The sequence below is a fragment of the Rhamphochromis sp. 'chilingali' genome (assembly GCF_963969265.1).
Source record: "Rhamphochromis sp. 'chilingali' genome assembly, chromosome: 5".
NCBI classification, from domain to species: domain Eukaryota; kingdom Metazoa; phylum Chordata; class Actinopteri; order Cichliformes; family Cichlidae; genus Rhamphochromis; species Rhamphochromis sp. 'chilingali'.
In genome coordinates this window covers 32,533,368-32,551,208 of record NC_137932.1, presented here as the reverse complement: position 1 = coordinate 32,551,208, position 17,841 = coordinate 32,533,368, and the positions used below count along the sequence as shown (strand labels likewise).

At 39.2% G+C, this 17,841-nt stretch overlaps 1 protein-coding gene across 4 annotated transcripts in view; it reads left to right on the top strand.

Annotated features, from left to right (window-relative positions):
* Positions 1-964: 964 nt before the first annotated feature.
* The window catches only part of tab2 (TGF-beta activated kinase 1 (MAP3K7) binding protein 2), a 44,016-nt gene continuing 27,139 nt past the window's right edge, over positions 965-17,841 (top strand). For 3 of the 4 annotated variants that reach the window (XM_080883734.1, XM_080883736.1, XM_080883735.1), the window contains exon 1: positions 965-1,449. The gene's annotated coding sequence lies outside the window, so the exon portion shown is untranslated. The remainder of the gene's footprint in view (positions 1,450-17,841) is intronic. The other variant, XM_080883733.1, reaches the window with a different exon arrangement.

The window sequence follows — 17,841 nt, the reverse complement described above, 5'->3', positions numbered from 1 at the left end:
TTTTTTTGTTTTGCTAAATCGAGTGAGGTGTCACTGAGCGATAAGGGGAAGATGTTCTCACCCTGCCCTACTTTGTGGTTTTTCTTGTTAAACTCAGGCTGGTCTGTGATCCTGTAAACCAAACAAACAAATGGAATACATCTATGAAACTTGATGTTGGGCTTGTAATGACCTAGTTTAGTTTTAACTCTTTTCCCCATAAAGATAATATAATAAATGATGACTTTCGACATCTCAGGATCTGTCATTAAAGACGTGGTTTGACGACCATTAGGATAGTTTCTAGGTTTTTCAAGGGTAGCTGTAGCAGAGACCACCTCACTAACTTCTGATCTTATTTTGTTGTATTAGCAGGCTGAAATATGACAGCAACTGCTCAGTTCAGACAAAAATGCTAATGATTCCAAGCAGTAAAGAATTTAAAACATATCGATATTTTGAAGCCTACTTATTTTTATTGATTTAATCGAAAAAGTGAGAAGTATAGTTGTATGCATACTTTTTTAAGTAATAATTTGTGCTCGATGTTTCTAAACACAGAACACTTGTGCAGTGTTATTTCTGTAACTGCTCGATGTAGAGGCCGTAGTGCAAACAAACAAAAAGTCAGAACATAATGTAAATATTGTGTACAAGTACTCTTACATTTCAGAAAAGAATCTCGCTTAGTCATAGTTATTAATGTATTTATAAAATTAGCTTAACTCGGGTACTACAAAGTGCAGCTCATTGATTACAATTAGTTTAAAAACTCAAAAATAATCTATTATAACTTGATTTTATTTTTTCTGTATTGTTTTTAGTAAAGCCATCTTATCACATTTATTTATTCATCTCATCTGTGCTTTCTCTGTGAACTGAGAGGAGATCAGCGTCAATCAGAATGCCGCTGTCTCACTTCATATGGGTTGGACCAAAATGCAATTTATTCCCGTAATTTTAAAGGGAATTGGAGCAACACATCCTTCTCCCGTCGCTTGCACCTTCTTCTGCTCAGCCTATTTTGCAATCACTACTTTCTCTTCCCTCGGCACAACTTGGGAAACTGGGGGAAAAAAAGAAAAACAACTTTTCTTCTCGCGATAGTAACTAGTTTAAGCAGCCGCCATATTCTTTGACAGTATTTTGATTCGTATCTGCTGGAAGTGAGGAAAAAGAGAAAAGTGAAGGGCTGTCGAGGGGAGGGGGGGGCACAAGAAGAGGAGCTGTCAAAAAGGTATTCCCGAGTCTCTGTCAAACGGCGGAGGACTAAGGCTCGGTATCCCTCCCCCTAACGCTATTTCGAGGACACAGAAGGCCCGGGGCCTCGGTGCAAGTTGGCTCTTCGTCTCCCTGGCAGTAGCTGGATCCTTCTTAGCTTCTCTTCTCCCAGCTCCGCGGCCCTCCGGAGGTCCAGCGGCGGTCTTGGGTGTTGAAGGCGGCCCGGGGAGCGGCGGCGGAGACTGGAGGGTAAGTTACATTTAATTAACACGGCTTTCGCCATTTAGCAACAGCCGGAACAACACAGTTTTAATAGCGTTACAGTGAAAAGGAAAAGGCATTTCGGCTTATTATGCCGCAAGTGCTTCTATATACGGCCCATTGTATTTGAAAGAAAATGGAGAGGAAAAAAAAGCTTTTCAGATGTGGAAAAAGTTTTTGTCTACAGTAAGCAGCTAACTTAGTTAGCTAACTTGAAGTGTTTAGAGCCTGTTCAAATCTCTGAGTTGGGTAACTACTACTTTACTTTTTGAAACCAACTCGTTAGCTTAACCGCTAAGTCCTGTTTAATATTCATAGCTCCGTGTAGATACTAAGGGTCTCTTTATTTTAGAGTTACACTGCCTGGCGCTACATGTTTTATAGTGTGTGTTAGCTCATGCTATTTTTTCCATTGAGCTCTCCGATGAAACGTCGCACGATTAGTCGTGGATGGAAACGTTAAATCATAAAATTGAAGCTTCTCTTCTTCTCCTCCCCAGAATATTTGATCCCTTACGAGCTTAAAAATGAAGCTCGTACACCTCAATTAACTGTTTATACCGTCGCTACCACAATGGAAGCACGAAAACTTTCTTACTGACTAACTTTCACACAAGTTGAAGTTGTGATACATACACGCGTGGAAGCCCTACTGTATGTATCATGAACAAGTAGAGCCTCCGAGGTTCAAATAGTGTGGTCTTTGGTTGTTTGATAACTAAGGCAATAAGACAGTGACTTCGCCTATTTGATTGCTTGTTTCTCGCCTTTTAACCGTATGGGTCCGACAGATTTGTGGCACTTGTGATAGGGAGTGGGTCCTAACCTTTACCAGCGAGAATGACAGCTCTGGGTATAGTTGGGATGAGAAGTGTTTGTCCTGAGATCATTTAAACTGTCGGGATGTTGACTTTTCTGGCTTGTGTTGTATTATTTATACTCGTGAAAACACTAAAGGTGCCAGCATGGACTGGGAGATACATTTGACTTATTGTGAAAGTTTCATGTGAGAATAAAATCTGTGGCAGCAACTGCTCCTTTTCTTTGTCAGCTTTTAATCTTAGGAAAAGTATTCCGAATAGAAGTATTCCGTGACAGGTATTAGATTAAAGATGCTGGATAAGTTTGCTACCTTGTACAAAAAGAGGTGTAACAATCAGTTTGTCGTAGCCCAGCGAAAACCCCTTGGGTGTGTTCAGGCAGGCTGTGTTTCTCCATGTAGCCTCACTCAGCCTGGTGTTCCTATTAAGACAAGACACCAGTTGATGCACAATGTTGGTTGTGGCTGGAAAGTCTGCTGGCTCCAGCAGCCACTTTGGAAGGTGATCAATCTGTGTCCAATTAGTCGTTTTTGTCCTAAAATTGGCAGCTTTAAAATCCTGAATTGACTTGTGACTTGACTTCTGATTTTTTTTCTCTTCTCCCTCTCCTTTTTGCTTCTGTTCTTAAAGAAACAGCCCAGTCACAGCGCAGCCTACCTGACTGTGGCTTTTTATGTGATTCCCACTATACTACTCATTTACTGCTTTCAAACTGCAGAACTCAGAATCCCTTCGTTTTTGGCCTGCAATCAAAACCTTGCTATTGTCGCTAACCTGTAAGACTGTGTATTATTCACTATCAGCTTTTGCCTGTCTTGACTTGCAGTCAGCATTGCACTTCCTGACCAATAAGCTGCCACGGCCAACTGTTTATAGGTGCAGACCCCTAACTGAAACCATGTGTGCCTTTAGCTAGGCAAATATGTTGCTAGGAGACTTTGCTGATTTGCCACTCTTTGGAGACTCGGCAATGAATGCACGAGCCTGAGCGATAAGTGCTAAATGAGGATTTGGGGGAGGATTATGGAATTGTATAGAACGGCATGCTGCTGATCGCTTTATTTGGTTAGCATTAAGGCAAATGTTAACAGGTAGTTGGAGTGCTTTATCCTTATGCTAGTTGAGAGAAGTGAAAAGAAACAGGCTCCCTTGTTCTAATTGCTTCTGTACATAATAAACAAGCAAGAACTAACACTTGAGAGCTTCTACAACCAGCCTGAGAGTTTGTGGTATGTTGTCGCGAGGCCTGTGCCAATGCTAAAATCTTTGTTCCTGGAAAAACCTGTTTGCTGATTTATCATTTGCAGTTTGTACAACAAGTTATCACTGCAGAGCAAACCAAAGGGTGGGGGTGGTATAGTTGTGTAGCTTGTGCCCCTGCCCCCCCACCCTACAACTGGCTTCACAAGGGGAAGGATAATTGCTGCATATTAGTGTTCTTGGACTGCGTACAACTTGCTTGTTGTTCAGATGAAGAGTGCAGAGTCAGTTTAACCCAGGAAATGATATTGGTTTACCTTTCTGAGTGTCAGGGGCGATTATATCTAAGACGCTACAAATGCTTGAGCACCCTGCTCAGTGACTTGTCCACGTAGGTTATTTTGGAGGGTGTGCTTTCTTCAGAGGTGTTGGTGAAAAAAAACAAACAAACTGTAAGCCCAAATGGGAGTTAGGTGAAAAGGAAGGACCCATCACATTATGCCCAAATGCTGCAGACTCAGGAAGAGGGCTCAATGTTTTTTAACCCTCCCCCTCTCCAGTGTGTGGTTGTCAGGAAGAACCCCCTCCCCCTGTCCAGTTCTCCTGACTTCTCTGCTTTATAATGTGAGGCCTCCATTACACATGCTGCTCATGGTTGTCTCCAGTTCAAGGGTTAAATTGCACACATTGAGGCTGACACTGCACACTCCTCTATACGTCTAACTGCCAAAGGCTACGAGCTTCTTCATTTTGCAGTGTGAATTTTGCAGCAGCTTTACAAATGGTCCGTGGAGACGCGGAGCTGTGTATGATTAAGCTTTATTGGCACTGTCATTTCATTCAGGCAAAAAGAACTCCTCACTGACCTAACAAATACAGAACTACAATAAATGTATACATATCAGAGCTTAGATTGTTTCTATCCACTAAATATATTTTAATGCCAGATACTGTGTCCCATAATCTCCGGAGTTGTTTCCATTAATGTGTATGAATGACATTTGGTTTAGTTTCTACCTGTTTGACTTGCTTATGTTGATGCTGCACAAGTACATTAGATGTAGCTGTAAACCTAAAATATTAGCCGAAAACAAGGCCGATAGTGCCATAAAACTGTAGAATTCAGTGGAAATTTGCCAATTTTCTGCTGCAAGCATCCTTTCTGATCATCAGACACTTAATTATGCATTTGTAGACCTAAATGCTCAAAGTAATTAAAGCGATTAGGTTAGGTTAAAGCTCTTACTGCATTTTCTTTTAAAGCGTTTCTGTCGCATTTCTCACTATGTGATTGGAGAAAAGTAATTTTATTTGCTGAACCTGAGCAATTTTGTAGATTAAGTTAGCCTTACTTCTAAGTCTAAATTAAAAGTAGTTCTTTTGTGTAAGCGTACTCTACACTTGGGTAATAATATTTTAAAATCTGTATTCGGCGTGATGGAGGTTTCAGGTCTGAATGGCACTGAATTGTTATTAGTTACATTATGTTTATGGTAGAGATGCACAGATATATTGGCTGAATATCTGTATGTTCTGAAAGTCAAAACCAACAAAATAGAATAGAATATCAGCATTGTAATTGGCTATCTAAACGAAAACAATTAATAAAAGATAATCTAGTAGAGAAGAGAACTGATGAAAAACAAGGGCGTGTTAAATGTATTCCTTACCCGCAAGGACTCTGGTGAACCCTTCACTTATCTTTAAGCCAGATACTTGTTTTGCAGTTGGGACAATGGGTCAACATGATTGACAAACTGCATAGATGTTGCAGCACTAATGCCAATAAGGAACTGAAGATGCATAGCGATTAGGCAGTGGCATGCTGTGACTTACAGAAAGGCAGACAAAGATCAAAACATCTTTGCCACTGACTAACAAGACATATCTCATCATTGTCATATAGATTACTACTGTAATGCAGAAAATCATATGTTTGTGGTGGCTTTCCCGTGTGGACTTAACATATCTGAAAAATTAATACGCTCAGAAACACAAATATAAATATGTTAAAATAATAACAAAACTCACAGCTGAACTGAAAGGCTTGTGAATTGTGTCACAGGGTTAACTGTCAATATCTACAGGGATTAAATTATTAGAGAAACATGAAAGTGGTTTGTTGGCAAACAGCTGGTTAAAATTAGTAATGATTTCTCAGAGATGCTAATCTCTGATGGCTGAGCCTGCACCTGTTCAACTGGCCTGTTTTATTAAACTGGATTTGAAACCCCTTCTTCATCATCAAAGCTTTCCTTGCTTATATACTAAAAGAGATAATAATAACCTCTTCATGCTGCACTCGATCTACATCACACATGTTGGCACACATGAGAAAACTTACCTTATCTGTGTGTGTCTATTTGCTAATAGTAGCCGTGTTTTCACACAAAACACGGCTTTTAACTGATCTCTGAGCAGTGAAAGCAGTGACAATGGCAGCGTGTCTAGCATGCAAATCTCCCATCAGTCTCCCACCAAAAATGTTTTTGCATTTGATTAGACAAGCACTGCTTGCCTTGCTTGTCCTAATGGAATGCCACTGAGATCAGGTATTGTCTGATATGTAAAAGAGATGTCGTTTATAAATCTGCATCCACAACTGTGATGTTGCTGTTGTGCTGGAACTGAAACTGGATTATCACTGAAGAAGTCTTTGAGTCTTGCAGTGTACATTTCCGTTTGATCTGAGAAGTTTCCATTTTAGTTGCTGGGTACATTTTTGTTTCTCCCATATTGTTAGTGCTAATGTTTGTTGTAATTTATTTCCATCTGTTAGTTGTCTGGAAACAGTGAAATTATGGCCTGTCTTAATGATGCATTCAGTGACTAAGTGTTGTTGACTTAAATTAATAGGATGGGAATTTCAGGTGAAAGTAATCTTTATTGGTGGTGGTATGTCTGGGCCTTTGTCACCTGTAATGTGTGTATCTGTACTTCTAAGTTCAGGTGAAAGTTACATGAGGCAGCTTTACCCAGTGCTGCTGTGGTCTGTTGGTTTTTGCATTTCTGGGCTCTTGACTTTCAGTTCCACTTTGTTGGCCCACTTTTCAAATGCTCTGCTGTTAAAGGTGTTGTCGTAGCTTGCCTCTTCAGTGGCATTGGTCGTTGTGCACATCAGACAACATAAGAAGAGTGAACTGCAACTTGGACACTCTATGTACGCTACCCCTCCCCCATCGTGTTACCTCTGACTTGGGTTCCTGGGTTTCATCTCTTATTGCTTTCTACTTCTCTAAGATCTCTGCCTTAACTTCCCTTAACTGACACAGACCTAGAACTACTTGGGTAACTCTGATGCTGCAAAACTATCTAGAAATAAATAAACAAACCCAGGCCTGATCATCCTGGTCAGTACTCTATCAGTTCTGTCTAAATTCACATTTTAATAGGCTCATACATGGTTACAGTTAATTGTGAACGTATGCAAGAATTATATATTTTTAGACTAAGCCAATTTCTGTTATTTAAAAAAAAAAAGGAAAAAAAGTATAACTGATTACCTTTTAAGCTTAAGACTTGGAGTCATTCTTTATCGTAAGACAATATTAGGATTGACTTAAATTGTATTTTACAAATGTTACATACTATTTGCACTAGTCAACTGAGTTGAGTTCACTGAGTTTTTGCTGCATACTTTAATTTACATTTTCACTACTTCCCTTCTCCCACCCTCAAACGCGTATGTAGAGCAGTGCTGGCAAAAGACAGGTGAAGTCAGCTTGGCTCGCCCTGACTCAAGGGTTCTTTTGGTTTTTCATTGGGTAGTAGTGTCTGGTAGCATGTACTTGTTTAATACTGACTGGGCCGCGGTTCCAAGCAATTTAAGGCAAGTTGGACACGTGACACCACCAACCAGCGATGCCAACGATTGGCCAGTCATTGGCATCACTCGATGAGTCATTAGAGTGACTCATTCACGAAAATCAAAAGCGCAATTTTTGAAACCCCGACAATGAGGGAAATGGCTGCACAAAAACAACACTGTGGTCACAGAGTTTTGACAAAAAGAAATGCACTAAGCAGCAGGTGTACCATCGCCTCGACGTCCTCCATTGTTGTTGTATTTGTGTCATACAAAAATGATGTCTATGGACTTTTGGCTAAGTTGCTATAATGACCCCACGCACATCAGGTAGTACTCAGTTCAGTTGAGTAGGTACTACTGGATGAGGGCTACAAGTTATATTAGTGTAAGTGGAATAAAAGCTTCTTAGTAAGTATTTCAGTGAAAGGGCGAAGTCAACAGGAAAAGTATGTGTGAGGTTGTTTTTGTTTTTTTTAATTGTATCAACTTGCGGTTAAGTTTAAAACTCTTGCAAACATACAAAAACAAGTGTTTAGCTCCACATTTAGTGGGGTACCTAAAGTAGGTGAGAGCAAGCATACCCCCAAACAGAAAGCAACACCCCCTGGGACAGAAACTAAAGCTGTATACTGGTGTGTGCACACCTTGCAAAACATGAAAGTTGTTTGTTTATAACAGCCTTGATTAGATGATCTGTGTTGTTGTGTGACCTTGGTATTGGCTAGTTCAGATCCAAAATAAAATGTCCAGAAAAAGTGAAGTCACACAAAGTAGAACAGGAGTTTCTGCCTTCATCAGGGCACGCCTAGCTTACACATTAAGCCTTCAAACTTTAAATTATTTATTGTTTGACTGGTGTCGAAGGATTTGTCCCTTTATTGCAGAAATTTGCAATTCATTTGCTTCATTATGTGGCTCATGAATTCCAAAGTGTGCATTGAAAAAAGAAGAATATAGTGTTGATTTACATATTATGTGTAAGATGGATAGATGTTTTGATCTCCAGCCAACCAATAACATACTTTGTTAATTACATTTGGATGGTTGTGAAGTTACTGCTGTTCATTTTGTTAGTAATAACTCCCCAATGATGAAAGAAATAAAAACAAGTCAACAAATGCAGAAACTTTCCCATGTCAATGGTGTGAAGAATTATTGACTAAAATTGCTATTGTCTGCATTCATTAGCTCTTCGAGACATGAGCACATCAACTCCAGTATTAGCAGAGTTTACAGGCCAGGGAATTGTTCAGCTAAATAAATTAACTCAAAATAGACATCCCGTGTAATAGCACTTGTAAATCAGAGTTGAGTACGATGGAATAATTAAAGAGGAGCTTTCATGCTAATGAAGTGCTTTTCAAGTCTCCTCTGCAGAAAGTCTGCTATGAAATAGGATAGTAGCACAACCATCAATTAAAGGAATATTGTGGAGCTCCCTGGCCGGCTCCCTTTGGATGCAGCATTTAAACTAATTGGAACCAGAGCTGCTGGTGTGTTAAACAGCCATGTTTGGAAAGACAGCAGTGCAGCTCTTGAGACACTTTTGCATTGTTAGTGGGATCAGTGTTGTGCTTGAAGCGTTAATTTCCAGCTTCGCTTCTCTTTTGTGATTTATTGGTCAATAGAAGCAGCAGACCAGTAAGGATTAGGTCTGTCTTTCTTCTGAATGACGACAAAATGCCTTGTTACAACAGCATGACAATAGAATGCACTCACTTGAGCATACAGAAAACTTGTTTACTTCCTGTTGTTGGAGTTGTGCTTTTGGTTGTTTTACTTTCACATAGAACCAGATGCAAGAACCAACAAATTCTAGGATTCAGTTTGACAATATTTACTCATTATTCAGTTTTTGATGTCCTTTTGGTCTATAAAAGTTGTGTTTGGTCCTTCTGCTTTCTTTTCATGTATATTCTTTACAAAGTTAGTGTTAATTCCTTCATAGTTTATAACTAGAGGCTTATACTGCTAGCAGTATCACATTCTTCCACATCAGCTAATGGCTGTTTTGAATTTTCAACCACAGACATCTCTCAGATTTCAAATTGGCCGCCTGTGCCTTTTCTTAGACCCCCTTTTCAGTGCAATCTGGTGCTGTTCAACTTTCACAAACAAGCTAAATATTAAGTATGAATTACAGATATCCTTGTCATTTTGTTTTTCTGCAGTCACTTTCATCACAAATCTCAGGTGTTATATGTTACTGTACTTTCACAGGACTGCTGCATGTGCTGCTCTTTTTTTACGTAACCTCTGTGTGACAACATACAGGAAGATGGTTCAGTGGTTATCTTTGGCCTCTGTGCTCCTCACAGTCATGCAGACTGTAGCCTCCGCTGCAGGATATGTGTGCTTGACACAAACACTTCCTCTCCCTTTTACATTTCTTTCTGAAACTCCTCGCTTTGCATTTTCACATACATTCAGGTTTTGTCAGAGGAGCATAGGATTCAGTTTTAGTTAAATGTAATTTTATTTATATAAATCACAAGCACAGTCGCCTCGAGGTGGTTTGTAAGCTATAGACCGTTAACTAATAGTGAGAAAACCCCAACAATCAGACCACTGCCTATTAGCAAGCATTTCAAGGAATGCATTAAAACTGTGCATTGATGTAGATGCAATTATCAGTTTTGTGAATGGCCCAGGACTCAAATGTGGGACTCTGCAGTAACCTTTTGGCATATGGGTCATCTGCTCAACCAATGGACTATATTAGTGCCCTTGTTTTTTTATTTTTTATTTTATTTATTAGACAGTAGTAAATAACTAAATACTACACGCATGTCCTGACCTTACCTGACATCCTGAAGCGAAATGTTTTCTTTTTTTCCTTCTTCCTTTCTTTGGTGGCTGGCTACAATATATGAAGGGCTTTTGGCTATTGAGCTAGTGGAACAAATTCAGTTTCTTTGGGAAAAGTCTGACTCTGTGATTCTAAAATTTGCTGACAGTATTTTGCTGCTAATTGTTCTTTTCTTCAAATAACATTCCTATTATTTTATATAACAGAAAGAAATTTATAATGAAACCAGAATTTAAAAAATTGCACAAATTTTGAGCAAAGTTCAAATGTTTCTTTGAACATGGTCATAGATGATTGCTTAAGTTTTGTGTTCATTTTAGAATAAGCTGTCAAATTTCCAGTGATGACCTTCACAAGTCAAGAAACACTGAATATTGTAAACTCCCTTTTTAAAGCTGTATTCAAGTCAAGCATTACATTTCCTGAGGTTGCTTCAGTTTCCACAGATGAGCAGTTTCTGCACACGTAAGTAAAATTAGCAATGGCGGAAAAATAGGTTTACATACATTCACTATAAAGGGAATGGCACTGATTTGATTTAGAGGTGCAACTTTTACTAGACTTTCATGTTTCTTTCAATCTATTTTAATTCTGTCTCCACTGAATTGGTGTACTCTGAATAAGAAGATTGTAAACGGACCTCCCAGCTTGTATTCTGCATGGATGATATTGGAGGTTGGGACTGTCATATCACTATGCTTATCCTGTGGACAGGATCTGGCCCTGCGTTCCCTCTTACTCCCGCCAACTTTGACTTGCAGAGGCAATGCAGAAAGCTGTTTGGAAGTGCCATGCAGGGATTGCCCTGTCCTTCATCATTTCTCCCACAATCTGCTGATGGTCTTTCATCTCTCTGTTTTTTTGTGCTCACTAACTATGGGAAAGGGCTTTGATCTGGTTGTCCTATCAGTAATAGCAGGGGCCCCGGGCTCTTATACTCCCCCACTGTCTCACTCTGAAAACATATTGTCAGGGCGTGGTGGACAACCGAGTCCACCCAGCTGAAAGTCTTTGTTTGTTGTGGTTCAGTGTAGCTTTGCCAAGGGCAAATGCTTGTGTGGGTCTCTCTGAAATTCTTCAGCTAGTAGTGGTCTATTAAATTAGACTCTGGCTTTGCATCTTTCTGAACTTAAGATAGAGCTACCTGAGATGGTTGGGGGTAGAAAGTCTTAGTTCCCATAACACGTACAGAACCCATCCCCCGGTGATTACACAACACCACTGCAAACAGATAAGATTGTTCCCTGGGACCTTTGCTCTTTCTCCTAGTGGCACAGGGTCTTCCTTTGTTTGAAATTTTTTCCTGTGCTTGCTTACTGATCACAGGAAATTTCCTTTCAATGTATAGCACACAAGTAGAGACTGTGTTGGGATATCTCTAGATCATGGAGTCCAGCCACCTCATCATTCTCATACCTACCCCCATAACCTTTTCTTCTCTCTCTCATCTCTTGCCCTTTTGTCTCCCAAACCTACTGGCCTGCCTCAGCGCCTGGTTAGAGATGTCACAACAAAGCCGCTGTGCTGTGGTATTCCTTAGAGGAATGCACTGCCTTGGGTTCTGGTGTGCGTATGTGTGTGGTTTGGCTGATGTCCGTGCAGTGGACCAGGCCAGGCTGATGCTGGCACCCCCCTAGGCACACCTGTTGGTGCCAGTCTTTGCAGAACCGATGCTGTGTTGTCCCTCCTGTCCTCTGCAGGCCAGGAAAACTGGATGTGTGTGAAAAGAGAGGCATGTATCCAGGAAACCATGAAGTACTGCACACTGATGATTGCATTTCACAGTATCCTTAAGTTGGTGGTAGATATAACTCTTATCACAATTTGTGCACATTTACTGCAGTAAACAATATATCTGGAGAATTTATAGGCTTATTGATTATAAGAGATATCTGGCTTCAAGATCTCACTTTTCACGCCATATACCTTGTTAATTTTTTTTGTTCCAAATCAATCTTGTTATTTGCATTTTCTGCTCAACAGAGGAAAATGCAAAGCATGTTTAAAAAAAAAAAAAAACCCTCACAGATGATGAGCTTAAGGGATACCTTTTCAATAAGCCTTCAGTGTTGATCAAATTGCTTCTATCTTAAGAGCCTTTTGCTGTTTTTAAAAACATACTTTTATGGTGAAGGGGCTGTTGAGAAATTCTGAGCTTTCAGCCTTGAGTTCTTTAAAGCAAAAGTTCAATACTTCAGCTAATACTCTACTTCTTCAAATAGCTAACAGGGTGTTTACCTTTACATTGTTATGATGATAGGCAGCTTTGTTATGATCTGCTCCCAGTAGTGTTCTTGGAGTCTAACATTACTCTGGGAATAATTTTTATAAGGAATGACTTTCTCACAAAGATTAAGAGAAATGGCTCAACAAAACAAAACACACTTATCTGTGCTAACACAATGATTGTCCTCACCCCAGCTACCCATTTGTGAAGCCGTGACATGGTGTCACGGCTTCACAAATGAACTTTGGCTGCATTTTATTTACATTAAGCTGAAAACCTAAATGAAGGGATATAAAACAGGTTTACCCATCCTCTATTTTTTTTTTCTGATCTGCCATTATGAGGACCTAGCTTTTAAACACAGGATGAGTGTTTGCCCTCTTTCCAGGAGTCCTCTGGCTGTGTTCAGTGCAGAAACAGGTCTGGGCCATGTTTAACCTAGCTTCAATTAGGAGGTTAAAAAAAGCACTTTAGACTTTCCAAATATTCCAAATTGCATGTTATATCTTGTTAGATAGCAAGCTGCCAGGGATGCAACCTAGAGGCACCTGTGTGTTTTACTTACTAGTGTTTATCATATAACATGAGAAGCACTTATGAAATACTGTCATAACTCCACCCACCAGGTATCAGTTAAGAAAGTGCGTGACCAATGTCAGCTGCTTCTCAGACCACAGTGTCTCGTGTATTAGTTAGGTGATGGAGGCCTGTGAGCAGTTTCCTCTCAGTTCTAGTTACTGGTGCAGTGGTTGGGGCTAGTTTAAGCTATATTAAACTTGCAGATGGTCTATTCAAGAATTGTAGAAATACAAAACATTACAACTGCCCAAAGAGAATGGCGGCTGGGACCTACCATGTTTTAAAAAAAATAATACTATACTTCAGCAATGTTGCACTGGTGCGATCCCTCGTATGTAGCAACATTGAAGGAAATTGAATGCAAAACAAAAACCAATATGCATATACAGGCAGTTCTAAACATCTACAGGACTAAATTTCCAAATAAGAAATCCTTGGGTAAAGACCACACTAGGGGTTTGGAAAATGGTGGTAAAAGAAAATAAGCTGGAGAAGGATATAAAAATATTAAAATGGTGTGCATATGATTCGGAATTTACTTAAAATCAAATAGACCCTAGTTTTAAAAACTGGATAGATAAAGGAATTACATTGATATGTAGTATTGTAAAGGAAGATGAAATTATGAGTTTCCACACTTTAAAGCAAACGTTTATTTTAGAAAACCAAGACCACTATAGATACTTACAGTTAAGAAACTTCTATACTCGAAACATTAAAAACCAAATACCCACTACAGCAAGGCCATTTATTCAACTCTTTGTAAATGCTTATAAGTCAGAAATTAAGAAAGGTGTAATCTCACAAATATACAAAAGTCTTCCTGATCTCAGCAATTATTCAACAAAGTATATAAAAGAAAGATGGGAGAAAGAGACAAGGAGACAAGTATGACTTGAATTTTCTGGCAATTACAGAAGAGGAATGTGCATAATAATTTATTTTAAGGTGCAATTATGAGGGTCTATCTAATAGTTCCTTAGCAACATCATCCATTTTGGTTTTTTTTTTTTTTTGGTTTTTTTTTTAACACATGTGTAGCTGTTATCCATGGATGTATTCCACCCCTACCTCTTACCCTTACATTAATAGTATGTGTAGAACAAATTTGGATTTCTACAACAGATTGGCCAGCTGCAAAGTACAAGATATTATTAGTTGTTTAAGGTTTGAGCTAAAAGAATTTTTTTTTTTAAATCCCTTAAAAATATAAAGTTAAAAAGTTAAACTAGTGATTTTATATTAATAATAATGGCTTAGAATACTTAGACACAAGTAGTGAGAAATCTTTAATGTGGACCAGATAAACTGACCAGTTATGGCTGAAAGCTTAGTTTGTGGTTATAGTGATTTGTAGGGTTATAATGACAACTAATGGCTTGTATTGCAAGTGCATTACAATGATGTGGGTGAAAAGGGCTCGCTCTCTGTAGGAGACAAGTATGACTTGAATTTTTTTTAGAAGGGTAGAATAAAACTCAATGGCATCTCAGCAGCAGAGGAGTCACATGACTTGGCTGCTATTTGTCTTTTGGTTGGCCTCAAGGTGGGGGAATGATACTCCTAACAGCTGCAGGAAGTATTTCCGGTGGAGGGTTTTTTCCTTAGCCAAGCAGACAGAGCTCTAGCAATACAGTCATGCAGGGATGCATTGATGTCTACTTCTTTTTGAACCAAATTTTAAAAGCTTGGATTTGTTCAACAAATCACAAAAATAACTGTTTGATTTGTGATTCCACTTTCTTCAAAGGAAATCTGAGAGGCACCTATTCTGGAAAGAGCCTAAATTTGTTGCTTTAGCCTCACAACCTAAATCTACACTTAAACCCTGTTAAAAGTGTGGTTAAAAGGCTTCACAATGTTTTTCCCACCTGGTAACACCCTCAGAGGTGGGTTGAAACGATAGATTGAGCTGACCAAAGACAGAAGTACTGCTAATATCCCTCTGTCTGTGTACTTCAGAGAGCATGATGACATACAGTAAGTGCATTTCGTAAGGTGATAAAGGGTGAAGATTTGGCTGCTGCATACTTGCCATGTCATCACCAAACGTCTGAGTGCTAGGAGTCTCGTAGAAGTCTTATTGTGTACACTTGCCTTGCAGCGAGTGGTGAGAGATGCCACTGCCACCCAAGCTCTGACTGCAGTGAGCCAGAAGGTCAAAGATTTGAATCCCAGAGATGGATAGGAAATGCTTCCTCCTCCTCAGTGGATGTGCCTTTAAGCAGGGCACTCAGTTTCTTGAACAGTGAAGAGTAGATAGCTGTAAATGTACTTGGATAAGTAAGATTACAATTGCACATTCAGAGCATACATACACACACACACACACACACACAGATCACTTGTTACAGATTCCTCAATAATGTAAATAGATACAAAACTTCATCTCTCATTCGTCTCTAGTTTGTACTGGATGTCTTCACATCAAAAAGGTCAAAAAGTGATCAGAAGTAACTTTAAAGATAAGTAGCATAAATAACCTGGACCATTTCTGCACCTAAAGATTTTTGTTTTGCAGGAAATATTGGGTGGGATCTCGGCAGGAGATGGCTTGCTCTGTTAGCGTGTCTGTATTGTTGCACTACTGAGGAAAAAGGCGTGTGTGTCGGGGGGGGCTGTTGAAGGAGGGGCTCTGGAATGAGATTGACATAGAAGTTATGTCTGGTATTTATGTCTTTTATTGTGTGTGTTACTTTGTTATCTCAAGGAATGGTTAAGATACACTCTATATACCAGGTATTAGTCAGAGTCAGACTGTTCAGTCCAGACTGACGATCTTACTCATGATTGTCAAATGTCGTCTGTTGAAAATGTCTCACCAATCAAGACATTACACCTTTCTACTCTCAATCTGAAAAACCTTTGCTATCGGCTTTTGTCACACCCTGATTTGATTTGTAGGATGCAAAGGTAAGCACGGTCCAATAAATTCCCAAGTCTAAGCAGCCACTAATGAGGCTGAAGTTGCTGCCTTGGCCCTCAAGCTGCCAAATAATCAATCATTGAGAAACATGTAGTGGAGGAATCTGCTGCCATGCAGCTGGACAGTAAAACCAAGTGGTCTTTGAAACTTCTGGCAGAAAATTTATCAGAACCAACTGTTTCTGAACCTTTTTCTTTTTTTGGTCCACCCCCCCAACAGAGTTCATCTACTTCCAACCTCTCATCAGATTGGTTTTCACATCACTTGGATTTTCCTTAGTTTTTTACTGTCTTTCTGCAAGAGGACAGAAACCGTCAGTTGTGAAAGGAAGAAAGGTGCACATCTTAGTAAATGTAAACTAGCTTTAAATTTCTTGTAGCTGATGAATGTAATTCATAGTCTGCTTGTGCAATGTTCTCTTCCACTTAACAACTAAGCTGGTGTTCAGTTGTTTTTAGAGCAGCCAGCAGGTTACTTCTGCCACATGTCCATGAGTCACCGTATGACTTGTTGTTGTGGACAGGCTCCATTCAGCACACCAAGTTCCTTTGTTTATCTGCTGTTTTTTCTGTCTTGTATATTTTGTTATCCAGGAACAACTTTTTTTTTTTTTTTCCACCAAAAAGAAAATCTTACCTTCAAGTGTATTGACATACCGTATTTTTCGGACTATAAGGCTTGCAAAAATCTGTCAAAAAATGTTTTAATGCAACTTTGGTAAGCCGCACCACTTGATGGATTGTCGGAGCATTACAGCTACCGTAGTCAGAAGCCTCACGGAGTAATCCGGGTCCAAACTCCACTAGTCCTCCCCACTGTGTGCTGAATCTTGTGCCATGTTCTGACTGAGAGATTTCTGAAAAAATTAAAGCTCTGCTATCACTTCCAACATAAATGAAGACAGAAAATGAAACGACAGTGACTTTTGAAGGGTTACTGAAATTAGACTAGCTGGTATATAATGAATGTTCTAAGTGATCGCTAGCGACACAGCTATGTTAGCATAACATAAACACAGTGAAGCTGGAGGATGAACGCTAACCTTTTTCCACTCGATAAAGAGAGAATTCAACATTAATGAATCAATGGTACGGAAGTGGAGGAAGCAAGAAGAATGAGTTGAGTAAAGTTTGACTTATCAGACTGTTTTGTTTTGCCTAACGCGCCTTATGGTACAAAAAATACGGTACTAGAAAAGCAACATATGCAGTTTAATTGTCCACAAGTCTGCAGGGGACTGTCAGGGGCATTACAAAACCTTCAGCTGCTCCTTAATATATGGAGCCAAGTCAGGGTCAAAAGTTTTATCAATTTGAAAAAGTGATTAGAAACTGAAATTCTGAATTTTTATGTTTAAAAAAACCAATTGAACATTTTTTTTTTTTTTCAAATTTAATTTCAGTATAATATTCAGAAATGAATGGGTGATTCTAGCTGGTGCATTTTGTCGGTGATGCAAGAGAGCACGAATAATTTCTAAAGCTTTGAAATTTTCTCCAGCTGTTATTTTTTTTTTACCTTTTGAGAATCATTTCACTCATTTAAGTCTTTTGTACCTAACCATTTGCATGCAACTGTACAAGTAAACAACTAAAATAAACTTGATAAATATTTTGATTTGTAACTCTTCACTGCCCATGCACATGCAGATGTATTATTTTTTTACTTGACCAGTAGATTTGGAGTTGTTGAACCTCTGTTTTCTTTGAAACGTTCTTCATTCTGGCCTCAGCTGCATTTGGGAGGCAGAACACAGTGACCACTTGACAGCTGTAAATGAACAAATGCATGGAAGCAGGGTTAGTCCTCCTAGTGATTGACAACTACCTGCCAAAACTTCCTGCAGAGTTAACCTAAGGTACCAACAGTCAAGCAGTACATGCTTAGTTTCCCTCACGTTCATGTTTGCGTCACTCCTGTGATTAAAAACATTAATTTTAAAACTTATAAAAACCATTTTGGGGGGAAAAATCTTAATTTGAAATGTTGATGATTGCAAAATGTCTTCTT